General features: G+C 45.8%; 1 long non-coding RNA gene across 1 annotated transcript in view; it reads right to left on the bottom strand.

The window, feature by feature from the left end:
• Positions 1-12,500, bottom strand: part of LOC123518430 — an 18,131-nt gene that overhangs the window by 2,090 nt on the left and 3,541 nt on the right. The window contains exon 2 of the long non-coding RNA XR_006678792.1: positions 1-1,912. This exon is cut by the window's left edge and continues 2,090 nt beyond it. This is a non-coding gene — a long non-coding RNA (uncharacterized LOC123518430). The remainder of the gene's footprint in view (positions 1,913-12,500) is intronic.

Raw genomic sequence — 12,500 nt, 5'->3', positions numbered from 1 at the left:
AAACCCGTTCACGCACAAAACGTTAAATTACGTTCCCGGCGCCCGTAACAATGCTTATCGCCGCGTCTTAGCACATTGAGATGCTGTTTATAAGTGTGCAAAACGCAATTTATTTTGCATGCTCTCCTCCGTTACTCAAAAAAAAAAAAAAAAAATCGTTGCGTCCCACTATATTCTATCAAATCGCAGAATGTCGCTAATTCGCTGCGCAGTTTATACGGAAAGTTATTTGTTGCGAACCTTTCAGTTATCCATATTGCCTCACTGCGCATTGCTGTATCTATAAATGCATAGAATGTCTATTGTGCAGTCCTGAAGCAATACTACTAGATGCGCACTACTACTTATATGCGCAGAGCTTTACTTCACTACGCATTGTCGTTTTTTCTATTGATGCGCAGAATGTTGTTACTTTATTGCTTGGTGTGCACGAAACGCTGTCATGTTAGCTACTGAAATGCACAGGTCTGTATTATATCGCTGCGCTTTACTGTATTGTATAAATGCGCGAAATTGTCACTACTTTACTAGGCAGTATATGTATTGTTCCGCACACTTTCACTTCTTCCTTTCATCAAATCATTGATTCGCGGAGAGGCATCCCAACCGCTGCCACGGACAGCAAAACGCACCCTCATGAAGTCCAAACGAACGTGTCGGCACATCTCTAGCGACAAAACTACTTCGCCTGGCGCAAGGAATCGTAAATGAGTTCTACGTCTATACTATGAAACATCACGCGCCTTTGAAAACAATCCATCCCTCCGCCCTTTAGTAAGTAACGTATTTATCTTACTTACTAGGTACTTACATGTAACAACAACTACATATTGACGACGGTACTACTGCGACAGGAAGCCTTATTACTATGGTTGATTGGAAGGGTCGTCATCACGCAGGGACGCTTGCTGGTCTTCCGTGCCTTGGTGGGAAGGTAGCGGTGGCATGGTGGTGGCGGCGACTGTGAGGATGGTGGTAGTAGTAGTAGTAGTAGTAATAGTTGGTGGTGGTGGTGGTCCAGATGGCAAATACCGGAGTTGTGTATGAGTTGCGGTGTATTTGAGAAACATGAACTGCTCCTCTCTCCCGCTCTCGACAAGTCCTAGGCCAGGATTAGAACGTCTCTCTCTCTCTCTCTCTCTCTCTCTCTCTCTCTCTCTCTCTCTCTCTCTCTCTCTCTCTCTCTCTCTCTCTCTCTCAAACGCCATGGAGATAACCAGGTGAGGTCTCGTGGATATCTCGCTGTTGGTAGTACTGAATTCTTATCAAATTATTCGTACCGTCACGAAAGCACCCTTGAAAAAAAAAACTTAATAACCTTTACCAAAGATACTAATGACTGGAAAAGACTCCGAAACGCATGACAACATCTGATTACCAGTTAGATGCACCTTGTACTAAAACTATCTATACCAGTCTGAACCGTTCCAAAGCAATCAAACACCTTCCCAAAGAACACACCGCTCCTTTGAAGTTTGGAGAACCGAGCAACCAGGAATACATTTGCTTTCTGCTTTCACTCCACATATTAAGACGATCGCTGGGAACTGAATGAGAAATAAAAAATTAAAAAAATCATACACCTCTAGCACAGAATTTCGTGAGCTGGTTTCTTGTAGCGGAGGTGGCGGAGGAATACATCACATTTGTTTACCTTTATGACGTCACTTCCTCTTAAGCTCCCGCGTTCGTGCCACCTCACTCTTTCTCTCACTCTCTCTCTCTCTCCTTTTTCTCGGCTCTCCCGTTTTCTCCGTTCTAGCTTTTAAATTTACTCGCGCCCATGTTTCAACAAGTAATCCGCACTAAAAGGTCTTTAATCACTTCTGGAATCGCAGCGCCTCTCCGATATTTCCCCAATGAGAGAGAGAGAGAGAGAGAGAGAGAGAGAGAGAGAGAGAGAGAGAGAGAGCTGCTGAGATGAGGGAGGAAACGAAGAAGGAAAGTTTAACGAAATGGCCGGAGGTGAATCTTGTGCCTCTTAACTAGATTATTCCGCGGTGAGGGAAGATTGTGATGGAAGAGGACGACGTGTAGAGCGAGGAAGACGAGAAGGAGGAGGAGGAGGTGGTGCGAAGAGTCAAGAAGGGAAAACAGTATATATGGAAGGTTTTGAAAGAGAGAAAGAGTTGATACGTTAGAAAGTAGAGAATGATGCGGAGTAAAAGAAGGAAAACAAGAGCAGGAAATGGAGGAAAGGAGAATTAAATTTATGAAAACACGGCAAATATAGGTAATGACCGATAAAGAACGCACACAACTCCATGAAATAAGGAAAGATGTCCTCTCTCTCTCTCTCTCTCTCTCTCTCTCTCTCTCTCTCTCTCTCTCTCTCTCTCTCTCTCTCTCTCTCTCTCTCTCTCTCTCTCTCTCTCTCTCTCTCTCTCTCTCTCTCTCTCTCTCTCTCTCTCTCTCTCTCTCTCTCTCTCTCAACACTGGATACTACAACACGTGCATCAAACCATAGCAATCACTAACCCAACAGCAGCAGCACACAGTAAGTAACAGTTGTAAATAAAGCATAGGTTGTTTGTATCGCGTATCTCTCCGCCTCATTAATGCGAACACTGCTCGGGAAAATTGTACCCTTTTTTGGGTCCGCCACATGCCGCGGGTTTGAAAAAATGAGGGTAAAAAAAGGATGAGAGAAACAAAAAGACGATTTAAAAAAGAAATTGGTGTTGATTTCGTGTATCGTGGTCTCTTTGGGATATGTGAGGGCGAGAAATGTTTGTACGTACGTTCATGTGCGCCGGCATGTATGTACGTAAGTATGCCGGTGTACACTTCAAGCGGCGGACGGGAATACAATTCACATACACAATGGGGTACGAGTGAGGCCCCATAGCAGCCAGGAAGGATTTGCATCGCACTGAGAGTGACATTTGAACTTTTCGATATATATATTGGTTTTCCATTTGAATTCATGTCGTGCTGGATTAATTACTAGTTTTATGGTATTTGACTGGGCGTAAAAAAATCTATCTATCTTGCATATGAATATTGATGAGTCAGGAAATGCAGGCCTGAATCTGTGCTGGTGATCGCGGGCCTGGCTCACTCTTTTTGCTATTTCCATTTTTCATGTATTTTTTTCGGAAGGGCCGAGTGTTGGAGGAGTGAGAAACGGCGGCAGGTGCGCTATAAAGGTGACTACTGCTGCTGCCACTACTACTACTACTACTACTACTACTACTACTACTACTACTACTACTACTACTACTACTACTACTACTACTACTTCTGCTGCTGTTACTGGTGCTGCTGCCAAACAAAAGATCATCGTACGTTAGGGGGTGATGAACTTGTGTTAAACTGTTTATTGCGCATTTGTCTCCCGCGGACCCCACCTGTAACCGTGTGTGTCCCTGCCGCCCCAACCACCACCACCACCACCACCACTACTAATACAGCCGCCGCCGCCACACAACCTTGCATCCTTACCACCTCACCACACACACACACACACACACACACACACACACACACACACACACACACACACACACACACACACACACACATTCATGTCTCGCAAATGGAAATGTTCTCTCTCGCTGTCTGTATCGGGGCGGCGGGAGCGAAGCCTCAGTTGCCATCGTGCTAGACTTGCCCTCGTTGGCGTTATTGTTGATATTCCTGCTCGCGTCCTCCGCCACTGCCCTGCCCGCCCCATCTCCCTCTCTCCCTCCTTCCCTCTCTCCTCCTCCTCTCCCGGACTATGAGGGGAAGAGGAGGCAGGAACGAGGCGAGGAAGGGGAAGTGGAATGGAAAAGTTGGTGTATTTTGTGCTTTTAAATTTGTGCTTTTAAGTTCGGCAATAAAGAGAGACGGGACGGAGGAGAGAGGGAGGAAGTGTGAGAGTGGAGAAAGTAATATATTTCATGATTATGATGGTGTTGATTTTTTTAGTGTCTGACGTTTGACATTCATTTATTTCTCCTCTTCCTCACCGTCGTCTTTCTTCTACCCATCGTCATCATTGTCATTATTATCATTCTTCCCGCCTTCATTCCTCTCTCTCTCTCTCTCTCTCTCTCTCTCTCTCCGTCCATCCGTCCATCCCTCTTGCCTTCGTTCCTTTTCCTACTCTTCCTCCTCCTCCTCCTCCTCCTCTCTTCTCTTCCTTCTCTTTCTCTTTCACATAAGCAGAAAGACAAAATTTGTATTTATGAGCAATATCTGTTATCACGTCATCCCTGTCACATTACTCAGAACCTTAGCATCTTCATAACTACTGCATCCTCCTCCTTCCTCCTCCTCCTCCTCCTCCTCCTCCTCCTCCTCCTCCTCCTCCTCCTCCTCCTCCTCCTCCTTTTCGTGATAATTTTTCATACACTGATATCCATTTTCCCAGCCTTATCTAGCACCAAATTATACCCTCTGCAGTTCTCTCAGTCGAACAACAGGACACACACACACACACACACACACACACACACACACACACACACACACACACACACACACACACACACACACACACATCAGCGCCCTGTAGGTCTGTTCTGGCTCGGGGACGTGTTCAGCGAGGTCCTCTTCAAAGGCGGGGATCGGCCAGCCAGCCGGCCAACTGCCACACACTCCAACACGCTTACTCGTCCCTCCTCGAGCTCGCCAATATCTCAACGTGTCCATCTCGAGGCCGCCACCACGTCTCAAGGGATAGGTGACATGCTCCATATCTTGAATATTCCTCGTCTTTGTCTCGTCTCGTTTCGTGGGTAGTGATGGTGGTGCTGTTGGTCATGTTTCTGTTTCTTCTACCGCTGCCTCTCTGCCTGGTAATTTGTGAGACAGACAGGTCATTAGCCAGCCAGACAGCGCTACAGCCAGCCAGCCAAGCAAACAGTTGGACTGCCAGTTAACCGGTGAAAGAACAGTCAGATATCCAAGCAAGTAACCAGCCTGCAGCTAAGGGAAGGAGCCACCCAGTTAGCCAGCCAGGTTTCCGCAGCCCTCCGCGGCCTTTTTAGAGTCAGTGGCAGGCAGGAGGGAGGAGGTGTGTGTCCAGGCGACGGTGCGTCCCTCCAGGCGGTGTAGTTGCTCCCACGCTAGAGAGCATTTCACAAGCTTGGATGTTTTGCTCATTTGCTTTTTGTCATTTTTTTCTTTTCTTTGAATTCATTGGTGTTTTGTTTTTCATTTAATATATTTCATCTTTTTTCTTTCTCTTTTCTTCTAATTTCTTTCATTATTACCATGTGTATATTCTACTAATTTCTTTCTATCTTTCATTTTTTCTGTTTCTCTTTGTTTTGCTCCTTCCAGTAAGCACTTCCCTTGCATTACTTCATTGCTTATCCTTTTCTTCAATTCAGCGTGTAATGTTTCATCATTTTTCTTTGCGTCCTTCGTCCGTTTTTCTTTCCCCGTCGTGTATCTCCTGTCTCCCTCTGCTCTTTCTCATTTTCTCATTCCCATTTTCTTCTTCTTTTCCGTAATGGATTTCTTACATTATTCCAATTTTCCTTCTCCTAATTCACCTCATAATATTTTCATGTGTGTTTCCTCCCTTTTTTTTCCTCTATTTTCTATCTTGTGTCTCTTCCACGCTCCGTTTCCCCACGCCTTCCTTGCACAGGACACTTCATTATGCACATTTCTTTTCATCTTTTCCCTTTTAATGCTCCCAGGTATTTCTGCTCGCTCGTTCCTACCTTTCCTGCACCTTCTGTTCCCCACCCTTTCCGCTCTCCCCTCTCTCTCTCCTTCAGCAGTTATTAGACTTTTCTGGCGGCCGGGGGAACCTTTTTATGGCGTCCCTTGCCACTAGCGGACTGCCATGTGTCTCCTCGCCCTGGATCACTTCCCTTGCCTTGCTCCTCCGTGATGTTGCTTTATTTATTTAGCGAGTTTTTGTCCTGTGTCGTGGTGGATGAAGCAGGATTAAGTCGCCTGGAGCAAACACCGCCAGAGAGAGAGAGAGAGAGAGAGAGAGAGAGAGAAATAGGACATTTTCTCTTGCCAGTTTTAAGGAATAAAAAAACGGGGAAGCAAAACAAGAATGAATAAGTAAAGTGAAGAGAAGGAACTGGAGAAGACAGGTAACTTTTTTTTCTCTCTCTCTCTTCTCTCTCTTTTCGTTTGTTTGTTTCTTTCTCATCCCCGTCGAGTCGCATCGCAGGTGAAGCGGATCAGATCGGAAGGAGGAGGAGGAGGAGGAGGAGGAGAGGTGGAAGATTAAAAATAGAAGGGAAAAAGAACTGGAAAGGAAAAAATGCAGTAAAAGAAAAAAATAAAGGAAAAATTTATATTCGTAAAGGGCTGAGAGTTTTTTTCCGAGAGAGAGAGAGAGAGAGAGAGAGAGAGAGAGAGAGAGAGAGAGAGAGAGAGAGAGCATGATGGGAGTGTTTGTTGTGGGTTTCTTTCTCCAACAAACATCTGAGCTACAGCATTACCAGCCGAGCACGACACTACTCCCCCATCCTCCACTCACTCCTATACCTCCTTGCCCTCTCCTTACCTCCCCTTACCTCCCCTCTCTTCTCCTGTTGCTTAAAGTTGAGGCAGGGATTGTCCTGTGGCGTTCATCCCTTCCCTTCCCTTATGCTCTCCTTTCTTTTCCCTTTCCCCTTCGTTTCCTCTTCCTCTCTCTCTCTCTCTCTCTCTCTCTCTCTCTCTCTCTCTCTCTCTCTCTCTCTCTCTCTCTCTCTCTCTCTCTCTCTCTCTCTCTCTCTCTCTCTCTCTCTCTCTCTCTCTCTCTCTCTCTCTTCCCCTCTCCGCGTCCCCTCTTCCCCTCTGTCTCACTCGTCGGGGGAATATTGTATGTAACAAAAAGTGCAGTTGGCTATCGTTTATTCCCCTTTTCCCTCTTCTCTCTTCCCCTCTTCCCTCGCCTCCTCCTCCTCCTCCTCCTCCTCCACTGACTCCCGCCACCCGTCAGACATTTTTAGGCCGCTCTGAGAGAGAAATAGTTGGCTGAAGTAAAGGAAGGTTAGATCTTTTATTATTTATTCCCCCTTCCTTTCTTTCACTTTTATTTGAGTTTGTCTTGTGTTTGAAAGCTCCTTCTGGGATTCTCCTTTTTTCTCTCTCTCTCTCTCTCTTTTATTTTTTTGAGGCGGCCGTGAGGAAAGGGAGGGAGAGAGAAAGAGATACAAGTCAAGTTTCCCTTTTTGTCCCTTTTATGTTTCGAAGCTTCATTTTTTTCTTTTTTGTTGTTGTTGTTGCTTGTGTGGGGGAAGGTAGGGGGTGTTAAGGGGAAGATATCTGGGAGCCATTGATAGGAGAGAGAGAGAGTGCGTTGATGTGGGAGAGACTTGGAGAGGTGGGGTGGGAGATGTTGATGGGGCGAGTTATGGTGCCGGGTGTGGAGGGGGAGAGATTTGGTGTGGGAATGTCGAAGGGGAGAAACTTGTAGGGGTCCTAAGTTGAGGGCGGTAGGTTAGGCAAGACGCAGAGATCTCTTGGAAAGCTTCGAGTTTGGTGTGATGACGGGGTAGTCTCTCTCTCTCTCTCTCTCTCTCTCTCTCTCTCTCTCTCTCTCTCTCTCTCTCTCTCTCTCTCTCGTTCATATATGATTGCCTTTTCTATTTTTTTAACTTTCACAAGGTCGACAATTCCATTATGAATTTTCTCTTCCTCAGACCATTTCCAAGCGTCCCTCGTGACTGCTCATTCCGTGGCCGTCCTCTCATCTCCGCCTTCCTGTGTCCTCCTCCTCCTCCTCCTCCTCCTATCTTCTTATTTTTGGCGTGCTTTTCCATCTTTCTTCTCTTATCTTCCTTCATTTTCCTCTTCTTTCCATATTTTTCTCCACATTTTCCTCCTCCATTTTTTCTTGTTTCATTTCATTGCTTATTTTGCTTCAATTTAAGTCTCGTCTATTTCTTTTCCATTGCTTTCATTTTTTCACCCGCTTTCTACACAATGTTTTACTTATTTTTCCTTTTTTTACTCCCTGTTTGTTTTTTTTCTTATTATTATTTGTGTCTATTTCTGTTTATTCAGTTAAAGCGCTACATATTTTTTTTTTTGCCTTGTTCTTTTCAGTGTTATTTCTCCCGTCTCCAGTTCAAATAGTTAATTTCTACAGCCTTTCAAGCCTTCCAGTCGTTCTTCGAACACAGACAGACACACGCACACACTCACTCATCCCTGACTTCCTGATGCCACAATGGAGTTTGAATTGTTTTTGGTTTAACTGCAACAAATTTTTTCGAAGGTTTGGCATTCGTTGACTGGCCTCAGAAGTAACTGACTCACATCTTACTACACCACAACCTGAAGCGTTTCACTCGGGTTCCAAAAAGATTCAAAGCACCAGGGTTCTTTCGGTTCATGCACCTCGAACCTCCAAAAAAATGAGCACCTGAAGGTTCAATTTATGCTGTAGAATTTGATCTTCTTCCACTCGTGTCCTCTTCTGGGTTCCCTTATGGGACATCCGTAGTTGTTGTGGTAGTAATGGATAGTAGTGATAGTAATTGTGGAAGTAGAAAAGTGAAATTTGTATAGTAGTAGTAGTATAGTAGTAGTAGTAGTAGTAGTAGTAGTAGTAGCAGTAGTAGTACTAGTAGTAGGCGGCATTAGTAGTTGAGAAACAACAGCAGTTGTAGTAGTGAAGGTCATAATCAGTCAAAGAAATTGGCCACGCCCGCCACTCATCATCATGAGGGGAGTGGCGGCGTCCACGCTCTCCGCCTTGCCCCACCGCGCCCGGCTGTCACTCGGGGGAGGTGGGCCCCGCGTGCAGGACCCACGAAGGAGAGGAAGCTGGAGGAGAGGAGGTGGTAGAGGCAGGGGTGGTGAAAGAGGTGGTGGCGAGGGTGGTGGTGGTCGGGGAGGGGGAAGGGAGCAGGAAGGAGGAGGAGGAGGAGGGCGGGCGGCGCGGGGCGTGGCCGACCTCACAGTTCCCGAAGTAGTTCAGGAGGAGGGCGCGGGGATTTCTTGAGCACCGAGTACTGCGAGCCCCACTCCAGCTCCTCGGCAGGCCCGCAGATCTTGTAGGCGCAGCAGGCCACCACACAGAGGGCCAAAAGGGCGCCCAGACACATAGCGGTGAGCTGCGCGGCCAGGAGCATCTCTGGCGGGGAAGAGAGCGGCGTAAGTGGGGTGGTGAAGGTCTTGCCTGCACCTGTGTCACTGGTTGTGTGTGTGTGTGTGTGTGTGTGTGTGTGTGTGTGTGTGTGTGTGTGTGTGTGTGTGTGTATGTGTGTGTGTGTATGAGTGTGTGTGTGTGTGTCTGTCTGAATGCTTGCATGTATGCAAGTATGTACGTACGTTTGCATATATATATATATATATGTTTGTTTATATATATATATATATATATATATATATATATATATATATATATATATATATATATATATATATATATATATATATATATATATATATGCAGATCTGTTTCCACTGTCAGTGCTCTCTCTCTCTCTCTCTCTCTCTCTCTCTCTCTCTCTCTCTCTCTCTCTCTCTCTCTCTCTCTCTCTCTCTCTCTCTCACACACACACACACACACACACACACACACACACACACACACACACACACACACACACACACACACACACACACACACACACACACACACACACACGGCATATAGCACAGTGGTTAGAGCGCTGGCTTCACAAGCCAGATGACCGGGTTCGATTCCCCGGCCGGGTGGAGATATTTGGGTGTGTCTCCTTTCACGTGTAGCCCCTGTTCACCTAGCAGTGAGTAGGTACGGGATGTAAATCGAGGAGTTGTGACCTTGTTGTCCCGGTGTGTGGTGTGTGCCTGGTCTCAGACTTATCCAAAGATCGGAAATAATGAGCTCTGAGCTCGTTCTGTAGGGTAACGTCTGGCTGTCTCGTCAGAGACTGCAGCAGATCAAACACACACACACACACACACACACACACACACACACACACACACACACACACACACACACACACACACACACACATGAACTCACCCTCCCAGGTCATCTCCCTGGATACCGAGTTGGAGATGCCCTTGAAACCGCCATGGCCGCTGCTGCCCGTGCCCTTGCCTGCCTTGCCGCCGCGGGCATCCCCAACGTCCACACCTACAGAGACGAGGGGAAGGGGATCGGGAAGGGGATGGAGATGGTGAGGGGAGGAATGAAGAGAAAAACACTGATCAGTAATTGTTTTAAGTACCTGCAAATGTTTCATGTTTATTATTCTTTTATTTTCTTCTGATCAAATTATTATCATCATTATCCTAGCGGCTCAGTACTTTGACTTGTCAGTGTAGTCATTGTTTCATATTTCAGCGAACACTAAGTACACGTATTGTTCATGTTTGATACGTACTGACGCACCCGGTGACTCGTGCCTCGGCCAGGAAGCAGTGTCTCCTGTGTGTGTGTGTGTGTGTGTGTGTGTGTGTGTGTGTGTGTGTGTGTGTGTGTGTTTAGTTCACCCAGTGTTTTGAGGATCTAATGGTGAACTCTAGATGGTCAGCTTTACCCTCCCGGAGAAAAGTTAGGGATCTCTTAGTCTGATATGAGGGTAAAGCTGAGACCCACACACCACACTGCCGCCCTCCTGCTCAGAGAAGACAGCCACTGCTCGATACTCAGTGGTATTCTTTGCACCTTGAACGTAGCTTGAAGCTCAGCCTCCCAGGTGACAGATAAGGCTGTTAACACTGAGTAAGCGAGCAGTGTGTGTGTGTGTGTGTGTGTGTGTGTGTGTGTGTGTGTGTGTGTGTGTGTGTGTGTGTGTGTGTGTGTGTGTGTGTGTGTGTGTGTGTGTGTGTGTGTGTGAGACAATTGATGTTAAGAATTAATATATGTACAAGTTTTTTTGTCAAATTATCTACTGGTTTTAGAGTTTAGTTATTGTACTTATTATCATTGTTATAGTGTTAGTGGCGTGGTGAGCCGGGCGTGGGGAAGAGCCTGGCGCGGCCACCATGAAGCCTCACACCCGCCCACCGCGTCGTGGGTGGGGAGCTGAGGGTTAGAGGGAGCCTTACGTAGATGGAAGTTTACAATTGTCGGGAGTTTATATGTCCTTAAAGATTTATAACGTGTAGGGAGTTAAAGCGAGGGATTTATGTGCATTGCATGGAGGCAGTCACGGGGAAGGGTGACCGGGGACCGTGCGGGCAGCTTAGCGGTGTGCACCTTGCCGCCGCCAGGTGGAAGGCCTAACAGAAACACAGGGGGCGGAGGTGAAGTGCCCCTCCACAGGGACGTGGGGGCACGGCCAGCCAAGGCTTGGTGCCGCCCGGAGGGTGACAAATAGTGACTTTTATCTCATCAAGGAATTTTATTCGTGTTTTAATTTACATGCATACATGTATGTATTAAGTATGCAAAGAAGAATTACAGAATTTTAAGCTTTAGTCAGTGTTAATTAATAGTGAGATCCCAGAGTGTTCCGTCATGACACGCCCGGAAGGCTGAGGGGCGAGGCTCGCCTTGGTGGGAGGCCGGGCTGCCCTGTGCTCCTTTCTTCTCTTGTGGCATACTCATTTGGCCTCACACCGTGTGTGTGTGTGTGTGTGTGTGTGTGTGTGTGTGTGTGTGTGTGTGTGTGTGTGTGTGTGTGTGTGTGTGTGTGTGTGTGTGTGTGTGTGTGTGTGTATATATATATATATATATATATATATATATATATATATATATATATATATATATATATATATATATATATATATATATATATATATATATATATATATATATATATATATATATATATATATATATATATATATACACACACACACACACACACACACACACACACACACACACACACACACACACACACACACACGAATTCAGTTATGAGGACAAAATCTTTTATTCAAAAGATGTGGTTACTGTAGTAGAAGTAGTTGTTCATGTAGTAGCACAATAGAAGTAGTTGTATAAAGTAGTGACGCTCGTGGTGTTGTTTATTGCACTGATAAAAGTAGTAGTAGTAGTAGTAGTAGTAGTAGTAGTAGTAGTAGTAGTAGTAGTAGTAGCAGTAGTAGTAATAGTAATAGTAGTAGTAGTAGTAGTAGTAGTAGTAGTAGTAGTAGTAGTAGTAGTAGTAGTAGTAGTAGTATGGTTCTGTAATTCTGTAATCATTATTAGTAATGTGAATGGTGGTGATGGTGATGATGGAAGTGTACCGTAATATCTTACCACTTCCATCGTCATCATCATCACTACTATAACCATCATCATCATCATCACCATCATCCTCACCAGCATCGTGGGTGTAGTAACATGGCCGCCATCAGAGTATTGTTTATTGTCGTTAGGACTATTGAGTGTACAAAGAGTACAAGGTAGAACATGGCAGTACACAGTACTTACGGCGCCGCGACACTCGCGGCCTGGGGCGCGCCGACCCCGCTACACTGGAGGGGAGGACGTCATAGGGGGGTCGACGAGTAGGAGTGTTCGATATAAAGAGGTTGTTTTCGTGTCATGGAAGCCAATGTTTATGTGGGTTTTCTTGATGTATTTGTTTGATCTGTGTCAAGAGTCTGTTCGATTTTGTCCTTGTGTGACTTATCTTTCGTTTGGGTCTACC

The sequence above is a fragment of the Portunus trituberculatus genome, chromosome 43, assembly GCF_017591435.1.
Source record: "Portunus trituberculatus isolate SZX2019 chromosome 43, ASM1759143v1, whole genome shotgun sequence".
NCBI lineage: Eukaryota > Metazoa > Arthropoda > Malacostraca > Decapoda > Portunidae > Portunus > Portunus trituberculatus.
Note: the sequence above shows the minus strand (reverse complement) of the source record. Positions and strands in the feature narration are given on the sequence as shown.